This window comes from Chrysemys picta, chromosome 3 (assembly GCF_011386835.1).
Source record: "Chrysemys picta bellii isolate R12L10 chromosome 3, ASM1138683v2, whole genome shotgun sequence".
Taxonomy (NCBI): Eukaryota; Metazoa; Chordata; order Testudines; family Emydidae; genus Chrysemys; species Chrysemys picta.
Genome location: NC_088793.1, coordinates 35,243,533 through 35,259,090, shown reverse-complemented (window position 1 = coordinate 35,259,090; position 15,558 = coordinate 35,243,533). Strand labels below are relative to the sequence as shown.

Here is a 15,558-nt window from a genome sequence, read left to right as displayed (position 1 = left end):
TAAAGTGCTTAGAGCAACATCTGTCCCAGCAGCTGGGTTCTCTGCATGAGTGGGCAGAGAGACACATTGGGACAAATTCTGCTCTCCCTTTTGACAGAAACAATTGCTGCAGATCATTTTTATCGTAATCAATTTAGGTACAGTTTCTTGGAAACCATCTGTGTAGTGTTCATAGATTGTGCTTAAGAATTTAAATGTGTATATTTTTGGTTGCTTGATGTAGCATCTGCTAATGACCACATAAGTTCCACTTTTTATGCAGAAAGCTGTTTCCTTGTAAAGGGATTAGTAGAATGACTACTTGATTTTATCCTTTTAACTACCCAATAAGTTGCTACAGCTTGAATGACATCCACCACAGAGTGCAAGTTGCAGAATTAATTGCATTTTTGAGCTGCAGTTGAAGTCATAGGATAATGGAGTATTAGCAAAACTTTTTTTTTATATTTCTCTCTCATGTTAATAATTCAAAATTAACACAGGTTTTGTATGAGCAGTTTAAACTAAAGAAGGGGAAAAATGCCTTTTTCGATAACAGCTACTTTTTTCAGTTCCTGATGGGTTTTCATGTTCTTTTTAAGCTTTTATTTTAATAATATTCTTAAACAAATCAAAGAGTTAAAAGGAATAAGTGTATTTCAGTTGCCAGGGTTATTTGAGAATTGTTTTAAAAGATAATGGTTTTGAAAAACACTAGAAAATGAAAAGAAGTGTTAATCTTGAAGGCAAAAATAGTATTACTTAAAGAAATATTGTTTACTCTGTTTTACGTAAAATACTGTATTTTTATTTTTTTAAATAAAAATATTTCATGTCTAATTCTTCTCCGTTGCTTAGTATAGAAGCACCTCCCCTTGCTTTATGAAAAAAAATTAAGGTTAATTCATTGAGTGTTGTGCTATTATTAATGATATAATTGAAATAGTCCCCAGAGACCTCCAACCAAGCCCCTTCAGTGGGCTAAACTCCACACAAACATATAGTCAGAAGAAACAAACCAATACACTTTAAATAACATACATTTACTTTTTGTTTTCATGAAAGATGTTTGTGGGGCTGGGGAGCCCTCATACCTACACTTGCTGGGGGTTCATTCCTGGAAGCACAGACCTAGAAGGGGCCAGCTTTTGAAATTATTGAAGGGAACTAATTTTTAAAGTACTGAATAGAAAAATATTTTTGTTCCTAAAAATCTTAAGCAAAACTTGTCTAAGGGTAAGCACTAGATTATAAGGGAGGGGTGTGTGTGTGATGGATGTAACAGTAACATAGAGTCAGAATCCACAGATGGGAAGAGCCAACAGCTCTCCACCGGTCTGCCCTGTTAGATCACAAGTGGGCTAGATCACTGGAGAGGATCTGGCCCACGATCTTTAGGTGAAGTGTTTTCCCTCTCTGTAACTGGTTGGATGGGGTTTGGTACTTGGTAAAAAGCTTGAAACAATAATTAAAAGCAAAATAATAAAACACCTGGAAGATCCTGACATGATAGGGTCTCACGAGCCTGGCGTCTGCAAAGGAAATCATGTCTCACTAATCCTATATAATTATTTGGACATGTCAATAAAGTAGTGGATAAACAATAACTGGTGGACAGAATTTACTTAGATTTTCAAAACGCCTTTGATAAGGTCCGTCACAAGAGAATACTTAAAGAAACTAAGTAAACATGGGGTGAGAGGCAAAGTATTGTCATGGATTAAAAAATGGCTAAGAAAAGAAAACAGAGTACGAATGGAAAAGGTTAACAATGAGATGCATCGAGGTTCCATATTAGTTCTGGTGTTGCTGAATGTATTTATTAACTATCAGGAAGGCTGCGATTTAGTCATGGAGGGCACAGAAGTCACAGAATCCATGACTTCCAAAAGACCTCCGTGACTTCAGCCAATTCTGGCTGGGAGCCTCCCAGGAGCCCCCCACAGCTCCCAGCCACCACACACGGCAGGGGAATCCCCGCAGCTCCCGGCCACCACGGGCACCAGTGGGGACCCCCGCAGCTCCCAGCAGCCATGGGAACCCCCTCAGCTCTCCACCTCCATGGGCGGCAGAGGGGACCCTGCAGCTCAGAGCTGCCAGCGGAGGGCCCCCATGGGTGGTGGTGGCCCCTGGAGCTCCCAGCGCACCTGCAGTTGCCCCGGCTCCCCATTTTGTCACAGATATTTTTAGTAAATGTCAGGGACAGGTCACGGGCTTCCATGAATTTTTCATTATTGCCTATGACCTGTCCATGATTTTTACTAAAAATATCCGTGACAAAATCTTAGCTTTAACTATGAGGAAAGGTGAGGTTGAACTGATAGCAAAATTTGCAGATAATACAAAATTAATTAGGTTACTCAAATCCAGACATTACCGTGAGGAACTTCAGAGGGACTCAACCAAGCTAGCTGAATAGATAAAACAATGGCCAATGAAGTCCAGTGTTTATAAATGTAATGTAATGCACATTGGAGGGAAACATTTCGACTACTCATACACCTTACTGGGTTCTAAATTAACAATATCAACTCAGGAAAGGAACTTGTGCATCACTATGGACAGTTCAAAGAAGACTTCAGTTAATGTGTGGCTGCAGTCAAAAAAGCAGATATGATGTGAGGATTCTAAGGATTGGGATAGAGAATAATATGGGGAAAATATAATGTCATATAAATCAGTGGTGTGGCCTCCTCTAGGAAACTGCATGCACTAGTGGTCACTCTCTCATAAAAAGATATTGCAGAGCGGTTCAGAAAAGAGTGACAAGAATCACATGCATGGAAAACTCATATGAAGATAATTTAAAAAAACAGGGATTGCTCACATTAGAAAACCGATGAATAAAGAGGCTTATGATAAAAGTATATAATATAAAGAATGGGATAAGGAAGGTAGACATGGAGCTTCTGTTCTCATCTCATAACTCAGGAATAAGGACAGTCCATGACTTGAAGGGTAGCAAATTGAAAACTGACAAAAGGAACTACTTTTTCACACAATGAGTAATTAAACTGTGGAACTCATTGAGACAAGATGTCATTAAGGCCAAGAACTTAACAAGATTCAGTGGGGAACTGCACATTTATATGAATATCAAGAATATCCAAAATATTAAAATAGTGAATGCTTAAAAAAAAAGAGAGAGAGAGAGAAAGTACTGGACGGGGTAAAAAAAACAACTCATGTTTCAGGGTGTAAACCAATCTCTACTACTAGGAATTAGAATAAGAGAATCTAAGGGGAAAGGGGAGGGAGATTACCCGACATCTGCCAATTGTGGGGTTCCTTGCATCTAGCTCTGAAGTACCTGGCTCTGGTCACTAACAGAGACAAGATACTGAACTAAATACACCAAGCATCTGATGCAGTATTGCAGTTCGTATCTTCCTAGGAGCATAATCACATGCAATATGATGCAAAATACACTGCCTCATCCAGATCTTCTGAGATTTTAGGTAGTGCAATGGATCGATGTGAGTTGCTGAACAGGCCACTCCAGAATGAACTGTTTTGAGAACAAGTAGCTGTGGAATCAGAAAGCCACTGTTACTGACAGATGGCCAATATACCAACCTCTATCTTAGCTATTTCTGTTGGTGGGTGGATGTCATTAATTGGCTGCCTTAGTTTGCAGATGTTATTTTTTGGTTGATATTATGTTTTATCTGCATTTGATTTTTAAGTTGAAATTGACCTCTGCTATGTGAAAGAGGTATAACTTTTTGTAACCCTGGTCCATATCATGGAAAAACATTCAGTCTCTTACCAGAATTCCTGTGTGTCATGGGACAAGAGTTTGGTAAAGTCAAGCTATTTATCCATGTCTGAATATCAGCGACAAGATAGCAGAATTTTCAAAAGCCTTCACAATCCATCACTACCTTTGAGAACTCAGCAGCCGAACCTCCAGTAATCTAACATACACCATCAGTCCATCTCGTCACTGATCATCCACCACTATGATGACCCTCCACCATTCCTTCCATAATAACTTCCTTAATATTATTTCCATGTCTACACCTAATGTGACCAAAGTACATAACTTCGCATATGTTGAATTCTAGCATCAGGATCTGCTTCTCTCCACTAATATTTCTAACATACGCATTCATCTTTTTTTTTTTTTTCTGTCCAGGAGATACCAAGAATATTCACCAGCACCATGTTTCAAAATCTTAAATTTTCTTCGGGTCAGCAGCACTCTCTTCCCATGATACACATCTATAAATGACTACAGAAAAAATTAGGCTTTTTCACCAGTCGCAACTTCATACATTTAGAGATGCCATGGTATTTCTACAGTATCTTAGGGAAGGCCATAAATTAGCAAGTCATCCCTAGTCTTCAGATTTTTTTTTTTTTTTTTTTGCAATAGCCTTCTTGGTTGGATATATATGATCCCGGAGAATTAAAGTCACCTACTGCCTCTACAGCTTGTCCATTAATTGTGATGTCTGCTTGCATCCTGTTTGTTAGTTGTGTCAGCGTATATGCATTTTGCCTTTGTCACATTCAGGACTAGTCTGTATTCCTCACTAACAGTTTTTACATACTCCAAAATGTGTTGCATTGCACTGTTGGTTGTAGCAAACAGCATAATGTCATTAGCATATCTGAGGTCAGTTAAAAGTTGTTCACCAATGGAGATCCCAGCTCCTTCCACTTTGTCAAAGCCTTTCAAGGCTTGTCTTGTAATAAATTCTATGTATATGTTAAAGAGACTCTTGTCTCACACTCTGCTCAGTGGAAAACCACTCATTGTCCCCTATTGCTGTTTACAACATGATCTATTGTTGGTGATAGAGACCTGTGAGGAGTTTAATGAGATGCTTTGGAATCTCCATGTCTTCAGTATCTTCCAAAGATGATCATGTTGGATTGTATCAAAGCATATGATCAATGGATGACAGAACTGGATTTGAGCTGGCGATTGAGTTGAGTTTGGTACCTTTCTTAATTTATCTGAACTGGTTTGTCCATCTCTATTAGACAATTTGTGTCTCACACAAAGTATGCTGCTGTATCAAATAAAATAAATCTCCTGTTTAAAATATAAAATGGTGGCCAACTGCAGAATTTTCTCAGCAGTTTCTTCAGGGGATGATAGCAAGGATGATAGGACCAACTGCTGATATCCATCCTATAAATAGCTGATGGTGAACTCAAACAGTAAATGGTGGGGAAGAGTGTTTTAGCATATTCCAGTTATACATTTTCCCCTTTGTTTTGAGAGAGGAAATTGATACATTCAAGGCCCAACAGCTGAGTGGCATTTCATGACAGCACTGTCTGGTATCATTACACAACACTTTCATTGTATTCAAAATACCATGCAGTAGACCACAATAGCATAGAGTATATATTTTTCTTCCATTCCAATCAAAGTATATTAACCCACTACTCAAAAAAACAGTGGATGGTGCCAAGAGAGGCTGTTAAAACAGAGGTGCACAAATTTGACTGGTCATTTGGTACGTTAAGACATAATTTGAAGTTAGACAAAGCAGTATTGTACCTGAGAGGAAGAATGTTTTGCTTTAATAATAATAGCCTTATACTAGGATTAAAAACCTAATTTGGCAGGAATCAACAATAATGCTTAAACCATGCTCATATTTTTCATATTGAAAAGCGAATGAAAGATTGTCTGCAATAAATGGATAATGACCTGTGTTTTATACTTTATTACATGTTTTACTAGAGTATTTACTGAAACAATAGTAGTTTTGGCTAGATCACCAACACATGCTTTTGGTGAAACTTAACACTGGTCATAACACTTGCTGTTTACTCCATATTTTCAAGGGATGTGATTCCATAAAGCATGCATGGTGTTTTACTCTATTATTTCCATGTGACATGTATCACACAGTGCTATGCATAATGAAGTCTCACAAGAAAGCTAAATATAGCTGGACAAAAGTGCTTTCTTGTACAGATTTCACTATTCCCAGAAACATAGTAGTGAAAACTTGTATTTCACAGTAACCAGCTGAAGCTCAGATTTCAAAAAAGGACTTGTAATTGGCTTAATGCTGGTGTTCTGCACCGCCACGCAGGGGACTCTAGTTTGCTTCTCAATGCTAGTTTCACTCCCTGGTCAACAAAGGCTGGGAAAGTAGTGGATGCCGCTTTCTCATCCCTCCGAAGAAAGCTTTATGTCAGTCAACAGTACTAACTGATGTGCACATCACCATGGCTATCCATGTCTTTGTCTCATCCAGGCTGGATTTCGGCAATATGCTCAACTATACTTGCAGCTCCCCTTGAAGAGCAGCTGAAATCTTTAAATTGGTCATGAATGCTGAGATTGTAAGGTTAGTATTGGCAAGTTCTTCAAAGTGATTTTCCTCTCCTACCTGTTTCCTTTTATGTGTTTACTGGCCAGCCACCTTTCATCCAACTGCTGATTTCTTCTTAGTATTGGGTTATCCTGGGGGGAGGTGTACTTTTGTGGCAGGTAAGTCTGTGACATCTCATCTCTCTTAGTAGTTTCATGTAGATATTTTAAAGAGGAGAAATAGGGCTGGGATGCTGTGACTTCTGAAGATAACAGACTTCGGTGACAAGGAATTAATGCCCATCACAATATACTAAGTATATGAATAAAGTGAACCATTCATTCCTACAAAATGTGTTCATCAATGCTGTCCAAGGCTTCATCTGAGAGGAAGAATTTAATCAGAAAACTGTGATTGATAATTAGGAATAATTTAAGAACATATATGTATATATAAGCAAAGGGAAGAAAGGGGTAGCTGATAGTAATGAATGTAAACCAAAAGTTAGGAATTGTGGAAACTAATAAGGGAAGGCAAAAGACACAAGGAGAAATCTATGGCCAGCAGATTTAAGGGAAATAAGGAGGTTTTTAAAATATATTAGAAACAAAAAGAATCCTGGCTATGGTATTAGTCCATTAATAGATGAAAATGGTAGAACTAGTAACAATAATACAGAAAAGGAAAAAATGTTCAATAAATATTTCTGTTCTGTTTGGGGAAGAAACAGACGACATAGTCTTATCATCTGGTAAAGATAATACTCTTTCCATTTCAATTTATTGTAAAGGATAACCAGGTTGACCTGGTGTAATGGGGTGCACTCACCTCTCGCGAGCACCCACTGGTCACGTGTGTCTGTGACTGCAGTTTTTCTCATTTTCCTTTGCTCATGGTGCCCCATGCCATCTGCTGCGCTTGTCAGGCTGGTCTCTGGTGACTCAGCCCTCTAGCTAAGCCACACTCAGTACATGTGCTAACCCAGTGGTCCCCAACCTTTTTCGTCTGACAGGCGCCAGACGACGAGCCACGGAGGACCGTGGCGGCAGACGAGCATCCGCCGAAATACATCCGACAAGCGGCAACGTCAATAGGCGTTGCTGCTGAAATGCTAGCCGGCGGATGCTCGTCTGCCGGCCAGTATGCAGGTGCACTTAGATGCCCCGGCAGGCACCATGGTGTCTGCGGGCACTGCGTTGGGGATCCCTGTGCTAACCAAACAATCCCTTCCAGGTTACACAAGGTAAAATGTCCTGCAGCCCTGCCTGGACTCAATCTTTAAACAGTCCAACAGGACCCAGCATGGTAGCTTTACTTGGTCCGGCCAAGTTGCAAGGCTCCTACTCTGGAATTGAGCAGTGCCCTGAGGGCTTCTTCCCTGGGAACTCCTTGCCTTTATTTGAGTCCCCAGTGACCCCAGCCTTCCTGCTGACCCACCCCTCTTGGACTCACTGACCACAACTCCCTGCTGAGTCATTCCCAGCCACTACCTGATAAGTCCCTTGCAGCTCCTGCAGCCAGCCCTGCTAGCAGATACTCTGTCTAGCCCTTCAGCTCCTGCAGCCAGGCAGGAGCACCACTTGCTTCCCCCATTCCTGCAAGCAGACTGAACTCACTCTGGTCCTGCAGCTCCTTTTATATGAGCCTACTGTGCCACAATTGGCTGCTCCCTGCAGCCCCTCTCATTGACTGTGCTCCACACAGTTGCTCTAGGCAGCTTGGAGGACCTCTCTATTGCTTTTTTCTGGGATGGGGTGAGGCAGGACCATGAGGCCTCCAACAGGACACCTCCACACCTGTGACACTTGTCACATCTAGGTAATTATAGGCCTGTCAGCCTGACATTGATTCTGGGCAAGATAATGGAGCGACTGATACAGGTCTTGATTAATAAAGAATTAAAGGAGGATAATGTAATTAATGCAAATCAATATGGGTTTAGGAAAATGAATCCTATCAAACTAACTAGATATCTTTTTTGATGAGATTACAAGTTTGGTTGATAAAGGTAATAGTATTGACATAATATATGCAGACTTCTGTAAGGCATTTGATTTAGTACCACATGACATTTTGATTTAAAAAACCCATGGAGTATAAAATTAGCTAGATTAAATAGATTCAAAATTGGCTAATTTATAGGTCTATAAATGTAACTATAATGGGAATTGTCATCAAGAGGGTATATTGCCAGTGAGGACCCACAGGGACAGGTTCTTGGCATTATTCTATTTAACTTTTTTTATCAATGATGTGGATGAAAACATAAAATCATCATCAATAAAATTTGCAGATGATGCAAAAATTGAGGGAGGGTAAATAAAGAAGAGGACAGGTCACGGATTCAGAGTAATCTGGATTTCTTGGTAAACTGGGCTAAAGCAAACAATATGCATTTTAATTTGAATAAATGTGAATGTATACACCTCAGGGCAAAGAATGTAGTACTTACAAAATGCAGGACTCTATCCTGAGAAGGCATGACTCTGAAAAAGATTTGAGAGTCACGGTGGATAATCATGGCTAATAACCTCCCAACGTGATGCTGTGGCCAAAAGAGATAATGCAATTCCGGGAGGCATAAACGGGAATATTGAGTAGGATTAGAAAGTTTATTTTATCTCTGTATTTGGCATTGGTGCAACTGCTGCTGGAATACTATGTCCAGTTTTGGTGTCCTAAATTTACAAAAGATGTTCATAAATTGGAGAGGGTTCAGAGAAGAGTCATGAGAATGATTAAAGGATTAGAAAATATACCTTATACTCATCAAGACAAAGAGCTCAGTTTATTTACTGGTAGTTTAACAAAGACAAGATTACAGGATTACTTGATTATAGTCTATAACTATCTCCTCGGGGAACAAATATTTAATGATAGGCTCTTCAATCTAGCAGAGAACGGCATGACACGTCCCACCAGCTGGAAGTGGAAGCTAAACAAATTCAGACTGCAAATGAGGCATAAATTTTTGATAGTGAGCAGTGGAACAAATCACCACAGGTCGTGGTGGATTCTATATCACTGACAATTTTTAAATCAAGATTGGATGTTTTCCTAAAAGATGTGCTCTAGAAATTATTTTGGGGAAGTTCTGTCACCTATGTTATACAGGAGGTCAGACTAGATGGTCACAATCATCCCTTCTAGTCTTGCATATAGAATGGAACATATATTGAGGAGATATATATACACACATACAGAGAGCATAAACAGGTGGGACTTGTCTTTTGGAAAGGAAGATGATGTCTGTCTGTATCTGTACGAGTTTTTTCATTTTGGAAAGGAAGATGATGTCTGTCTGTAAGACAACTCCCACCTGTTTATGCTCTCTGTATGTGTGTATATATATCTCCTCAATATATGTTCCATTCTATATGCATCCGAAGAAGTGGGCTGTAGTCCACGAAAGCTTATGCTCTAATAAATTTGTTAGTCTCTAAGGTGCCACAAGTACTCCTGTTCTTCTTTTTACTAAATAACAATATACTTTCAAAACTATAATAGGCACCACCAGATGGTGCTGTAACACATAGTCTTCCAAATTGTTTTTCTTAGCATGCCAGCATGTTTTGACTCTTGGGAAGAGATGTCCTGGTGTTGTTAGCTTTGTATTAGGCAAAGTCTTGTGCAGAGGCAGCTTTCAAGAGAGATGGTGCTGTGAGAACAGCGGGAGGGTTTGTTCTCTTACGTGGTCTCTGATTAGAGTGCATTCTTGAGACAAGAGTTTCTCCCTGGGAACCTGGCATTGGAATTGGGCTGAGATTCTTGGAAGAAGGGATTGTCTGCATGTTGTTTGACCATCTCATTCCAGGACTGGTGTACGTGTATAAATAAAACATGTTACACTTACACTATCCCCAGACTTTGCAGCACTGTCTTCTCCTCCAAAGAGAAGGCAAACTGGAAGGGCCCAGAATTTGCTACCCCTCAGCAGATGGACAACACTGATGTCAAAAGAGGGGGCATCAGCCCTGTCCATATAGCCATGGAGAAATGGCTGCCATAGGACTGAAGCCAAACTCTGAGGGCTAAAAAACTGTACTCATGTACCTCCTTCTACAAAAGGAAAAATGCATATTTGTCATTTGGAGGTCAACCCAGTCTGTCTGAGGCAATAAGAGGCAATAAGGAAAATACATGACTGAGGCCTCTGGATGTAAAAATTAAATAAAGATAAATGCAGGACAATGAAGACCTAAAGAAAAATAGAAGGATGTTCAATGAAGTACGCCAGAGCTCAGCGAACAGTTAAGACATCCCTTCTGGAACTATTCCTACTGAAACTCCTGCAAGTACAACCTAATAAGCCTTAGTTTGGGGATCAGGGTGATTAATAATCATACAGTACCAAATACACAATGACCTCATGTGGCTAATATGATGAGCATAGCACATGCACATCAAGTAATCATGTTTTGTCTAATGGAAGAGTTGGAATCTGTATAGAAAACTTGATTTACTAATGATATGTTTTCAGGTCAAATTTGGCCCCAAATTTTGGTTTTGTAAAACAAAAAAAACAAAACAAAAAGATTTTATGTCCTTCACAGGAAATTCCTGAGAAATATGGAATGAGAAGAACAGATGGAGGGCAACCAAAGTCCTATACCAGAAAATCAGGACATGGACTTTGATTATACCCTTAATAATCAGAAAGCAGTTAGTGGAGTGTCATAGCTTGAGCACAATAATTATCAGTAAAGGAGATAACCACAATCCTTCATTATGTTATGCACACATATTTTATATTAGGAAACACATAGAAGATTGTTGGGCACAGAAATCTGGGCACTTGTCTGTGCCTGCATTCATTTGTAGACAATACAACCAAGGGTCATTAGTTTAATAGGATATTGTTTTTTTCTGTCTCTAGAAAGTCTGCTGAAACATCCTCCCAGGAGCCAAATGAAGGGGTGAAGAAATAAACAGCAAATAACAGCTTTGATCATTCACAGCCAGAGATCCATTCAGTCCAGAATGTATCCTCTCATGAGATCCTGAAAAGGAATTCCATACGCTGAGGGGCTAACAGCCCTGCATGTAATGATGTCCAAAAATCTGAGGTGAGCATGGTTCCTTAAAAGAGAGCTCATAGGGGAGAAAACCACTCAGAGGACTGCATTGGAAAAGGGAGCAAAAGAAGGCAATGTTTCAGTCATGTAGCAGGGAGGAATAATACACAGGGGAATTAAAGCTACAGGCAGGGAGGCAGCTCCTGAACTGAGGAGAAAGTAGTGATGTAGCAAGGTTGGTGCTGGGTTATATGTATTTAAGGAGTAAAAAGGAGAATAAAATATTTCAAGATAACACCTGCTGGAATGAGAGATCAGGATAGAGTTGGAGTGATTTACACTGCTATTTGATTTACCAATTATCTTTTTCAGCTACATAGTTTGAGCTGCAGCATGATGCCTACATGTCTGTAGAAAGCTGTAAATAGGATGGAATGCTGCAGAACATATTACCTTGTCTGCAATGAAATATTTGAGGGGCTTTCAAGGGCTGCTGGGAGCCCCTTGTTATAATTCCTCTGCCAAACTGAAAGCAAAATGGGGATGATTTCCTGCCTCAGATAGCAATCGCCCCATCTAGATGCATCTAAATAAATGCTTCTAGAGATGAGTTACCACTCTAGGGCTCCAAATGATTCTGACAAACTTTTTCTTGACTTTAGAATGAACCGGTCTGCACCAAAGGAAACTATTTTCAAAAATATTTCTGGAGGAGGATCTGACTTGGGGTATGTCTACACCACAAATGAAGGTGTGATCACAGCTTGGGTAGGCATATCTATGCTAGCTTTGATCTAGCTACTACAGGCAACAATAGCAGTGAAGACACAGTGGCAGGAACCCCAATGCAGGCCAGCAACCTGAGTATGTACACAGAATCCCTACTGGGCTTGTACTGGGGCACCTGGCTCATGCCAAAGCCAATGCTGCTATGTCCTCACTACCATTATTACCCACGCCAGCTAGATTAGAGCTAGCACAGGTATGCCTACTTGTGCTGCAGTCACAGCTGCATTTGTGGGGTATCCAGGGTCTTCACCCTCATCCTCCAATTCAAATCATACAGTCGAACACTGGGCTAAACATAAATATCACTGGATATTTCTCAGGATCAAAGTAAAATCTTTTCCTGAAATGTGCACTTAGAAAGTAAATTCTGCCAAGCTGTGTTGCCTCTTAGCTTGCCTATGGTTCTAAGAAAGTTTTTTTGTCATAGCGGGAAAATAAAGGCATAAATTCCAAAATCTTTCCTCCCCACTCTCTGGGATCAAACCCATCCCTGGCACATGTGCAGTTATCACCACCTGAATGAAAAAGTGTTTTGTGGGAAACCCCAGTGTTAAAACATCGGCAGCACATCACCATTTTGCTGTGTTTAGATCCTCAATGATGATGCTTTGTTGTCCTGAAGGATCGCTTTAATATTGCTAGCGTCCTGAGCATTTTAAGGAGCTTCACATAGGCGGGGTCTTTCCTGTTCTGGAGCTGCACACCAACAGATCTCTCCAACACAACACGTTCTGCTCACATCCCCCTTCTAAAACATAGTCCATCAAGGGCCCCACCCTATTTAAAAAGGGGCCATTCCCATTCCTATACTTACATCTTGACACATTTATTAACAAAAATATAAATGCAATGATACAGTGTTCAAAATTATATCTAACTACATATTGATTTATAATATATAATAAATCTATTTTTACAACTTTAGTTCAGGGTTCTCACATGTGTATGGGCGTGTGCTTAATCAGAGATCACGGAGGATGATGTATCTGTTTTGTGGGATTAGAGCCATAACAAAACCCCAAACCCTAAAAGTAAATATAGAAGCAACCACATAGAATCAGGTGAGGATAATTCAGGAATGTCCTTTTTTCTATTTGATTGTGTCTTATGATTGCTCATTTGTCATGGCTCTCCTTTGTTGGATTATATTTTGGGCTGTTTTATGGGCTTCTGTTTGTTTTTAAACCTGATGTAGTCTCTCCATGTTTCTCACTTTACTTTGGTGATGAGAAAAGCTCATGTTTACGCTGTGCTGTAAACACTGATGAGCACTTGCCTGCACAATTCTGAGCCACTAATCATTGCCTTCCTTTTCATTGTCCATCTGATGGCTGCATAAGCGAAATACGTGTGTCTTTTCCCTCAGCCATATTTAGGTTCAATAGATTTCCCCCCCCCCTAAAGCCCCCACTCAATTAAAGTTCATGGCTATATTTTGTAGGATACAACAAAACAAATGTTTTACACATTTTTGAGACGGCTATAGAGTAATCCTCCATCAGATCTGCCCACAAAATGTACTTACCATGCCTCTGTCAGCAAGGAAACCATTTCAGACAGCTGGCAGAGGGCAGATTGTCTGAGTGTGTATGCATCATGAATACTTCTGTAAATTTAGAGCTGACATTTGTCATTGCACACACCTGCATATTTAGGGAACAGAAAGAATTCCTGTCCTTGATTTGTGCCCATATCCTGTGCAGATGCACAGAGAGGGATGTGTGTACAACTGATAAGTCCCAGGCCAGTTGGAAAATTAGCTAGGTCACAGAGGTCAAATACTGTTTGCTGTTGGCACTGCTCATGGATCCATTGACAGAACCAGTCTTTGGACTCTATGAAGCCCAATGTCAGTGCTTTTCCCACTTTTCATTCACGTTTCTGGCATTATTAATTGCAGAGCTAGCTGTCAAAATGCAAAAAGAGCACCAGGGCTGAATGTTGGTTACTGGGATAGCGTGTAAAAGTCATGGCTTGTTTGTGGTTCCCCTACAGCCCTTGCAATGCATACAGCCTAGGACTGTGGAGTCTCTTGAGTTTTGGGAGGAGCACTGACTGATTTAAGACTGTGGAGGAGCTGCTTGGGCTTCTACTGACAGTCCTAAGCTGTCACCAGTCCCCACCTTACCCACCTGCAGCTGAGCCAGCTCCTCCTCTGCGCTGCCAATGGGACGTCTGACCACAAAAGAGACAGCTCATTGAAGATGAGAGCACATTGCTGCGATTCTTTTGCATGGCCTGTACTTTGTGGTTCACCACCCAGCCGCACTGTGACGGGCTGTACGCCTGCATTCATCCCGTGCGCACCGTTATAATAATCTTTGTACAAAGTATGTCTTGTAAGGTATCATTTGAAAACACATAATTCACAGGTCCATATTGTCCTGATAATATATGTGTGGCAACATTGTACGTAAAGTTATCAGAGTCCATTGTGTGGTGTTTCTAAGACATATTTCAAGCCTGGGGAGCAGCCAAACCAATTCCTCAGTGAGGAAGGGCAAGCTGACACAAAGGTCAAGGTCAAATGGGCCATCACCTGCTAAGTGGCTATTCATTAGCAGCAAAAGGAACGTGGGTGAAAAATCTACATCTTAGAAAAGAAATAGCATCCACACATTCTGATTGTCACCATGTTCCCAGTGGGAGATGCTTCTCAAAGGAGGGAGAAGACTATAAAATGGAAGGCCAGACACCCCAAAAGGATTTCTCCCTTTATCTCTGGCCACGGCATTCACAATAGCTGAAGAATAAAGGAAGCAGCATTGGACTGGGGGAGGGATCCCGACTGAAAGAAATTCAGCCAGTAAAACTACTGAAACATGTGATGAGAGAGACTTTGCTTTGAATTTGCCCTAATTTGTTAAGTTAGACATTACTTGTGTTTTACCTTTATTTTTCTGGTAACCAATTCTGACTTTTATGCCTCGTTACTTGTGTTCACTTAAAATCTCTCTCTTTCTAATTAATAAACTTGTTTAATTTTTTTATCTAACTCTAAGCCAGTGTGTTTGAATTGTAATGTTTAGGAAACTCTATTTGGGACAGCAATAGTGTGCCTATCATTTTTATAATTAAATGAAAAAAATTAAATAAGCTTGCATTGTCCAGGAAAAGACTGGGCAGTACAAAATATACATTTTTGGGGGGAAAGCTAGGTCTGGGAGTGTGTTGGGATCACCCTGCAATAAAAAGCCAATGTGAGTCTGGTAGGCTGCAACTCACACAGACACAGCTGGGAGTAACTCACATACTGGAGGCTGTTGGTGAGCAGACCAGGACTGGTGGTTACAGCAGGGAAGCAATGAAAAAGGCACACCAGATTAGAGGGCAGGGGGACACAACTACTCATTATTCTGGATCTCACCCTGGGTATAACATGGTATTTCCATACCAAACTATCAAAAAGCAATTGGTTTATTGCTTTACCCTATATCGCGTTATAGGTGAAGCCACATTATATTGAACTTGCTTTGATCCACCTGAGTGCG

General features: G+C 40.4%; 1 long non-coding RNA gene across 1 annotated transcript; it reads left to right on the top strand.

Moving 5' to 3' along the window:
- Positions 1–6,092: 6,092 nt before the first annotated feature.
- On the top strand, positions 6,093–14,991 carry LOC112058821 (uncharacterized). Its single transcript, XR_002888002.3, has 3 exons — positions 6,093–6,299; positions 11,140–11,329; positions 14,063–14,991. It is a non-coding gene; the product is annotated as an uncharacterized LOC112058821 (long non-coding RNA).
- Positions 14,992–15,558: the final 567 nt, after the last annotated feature.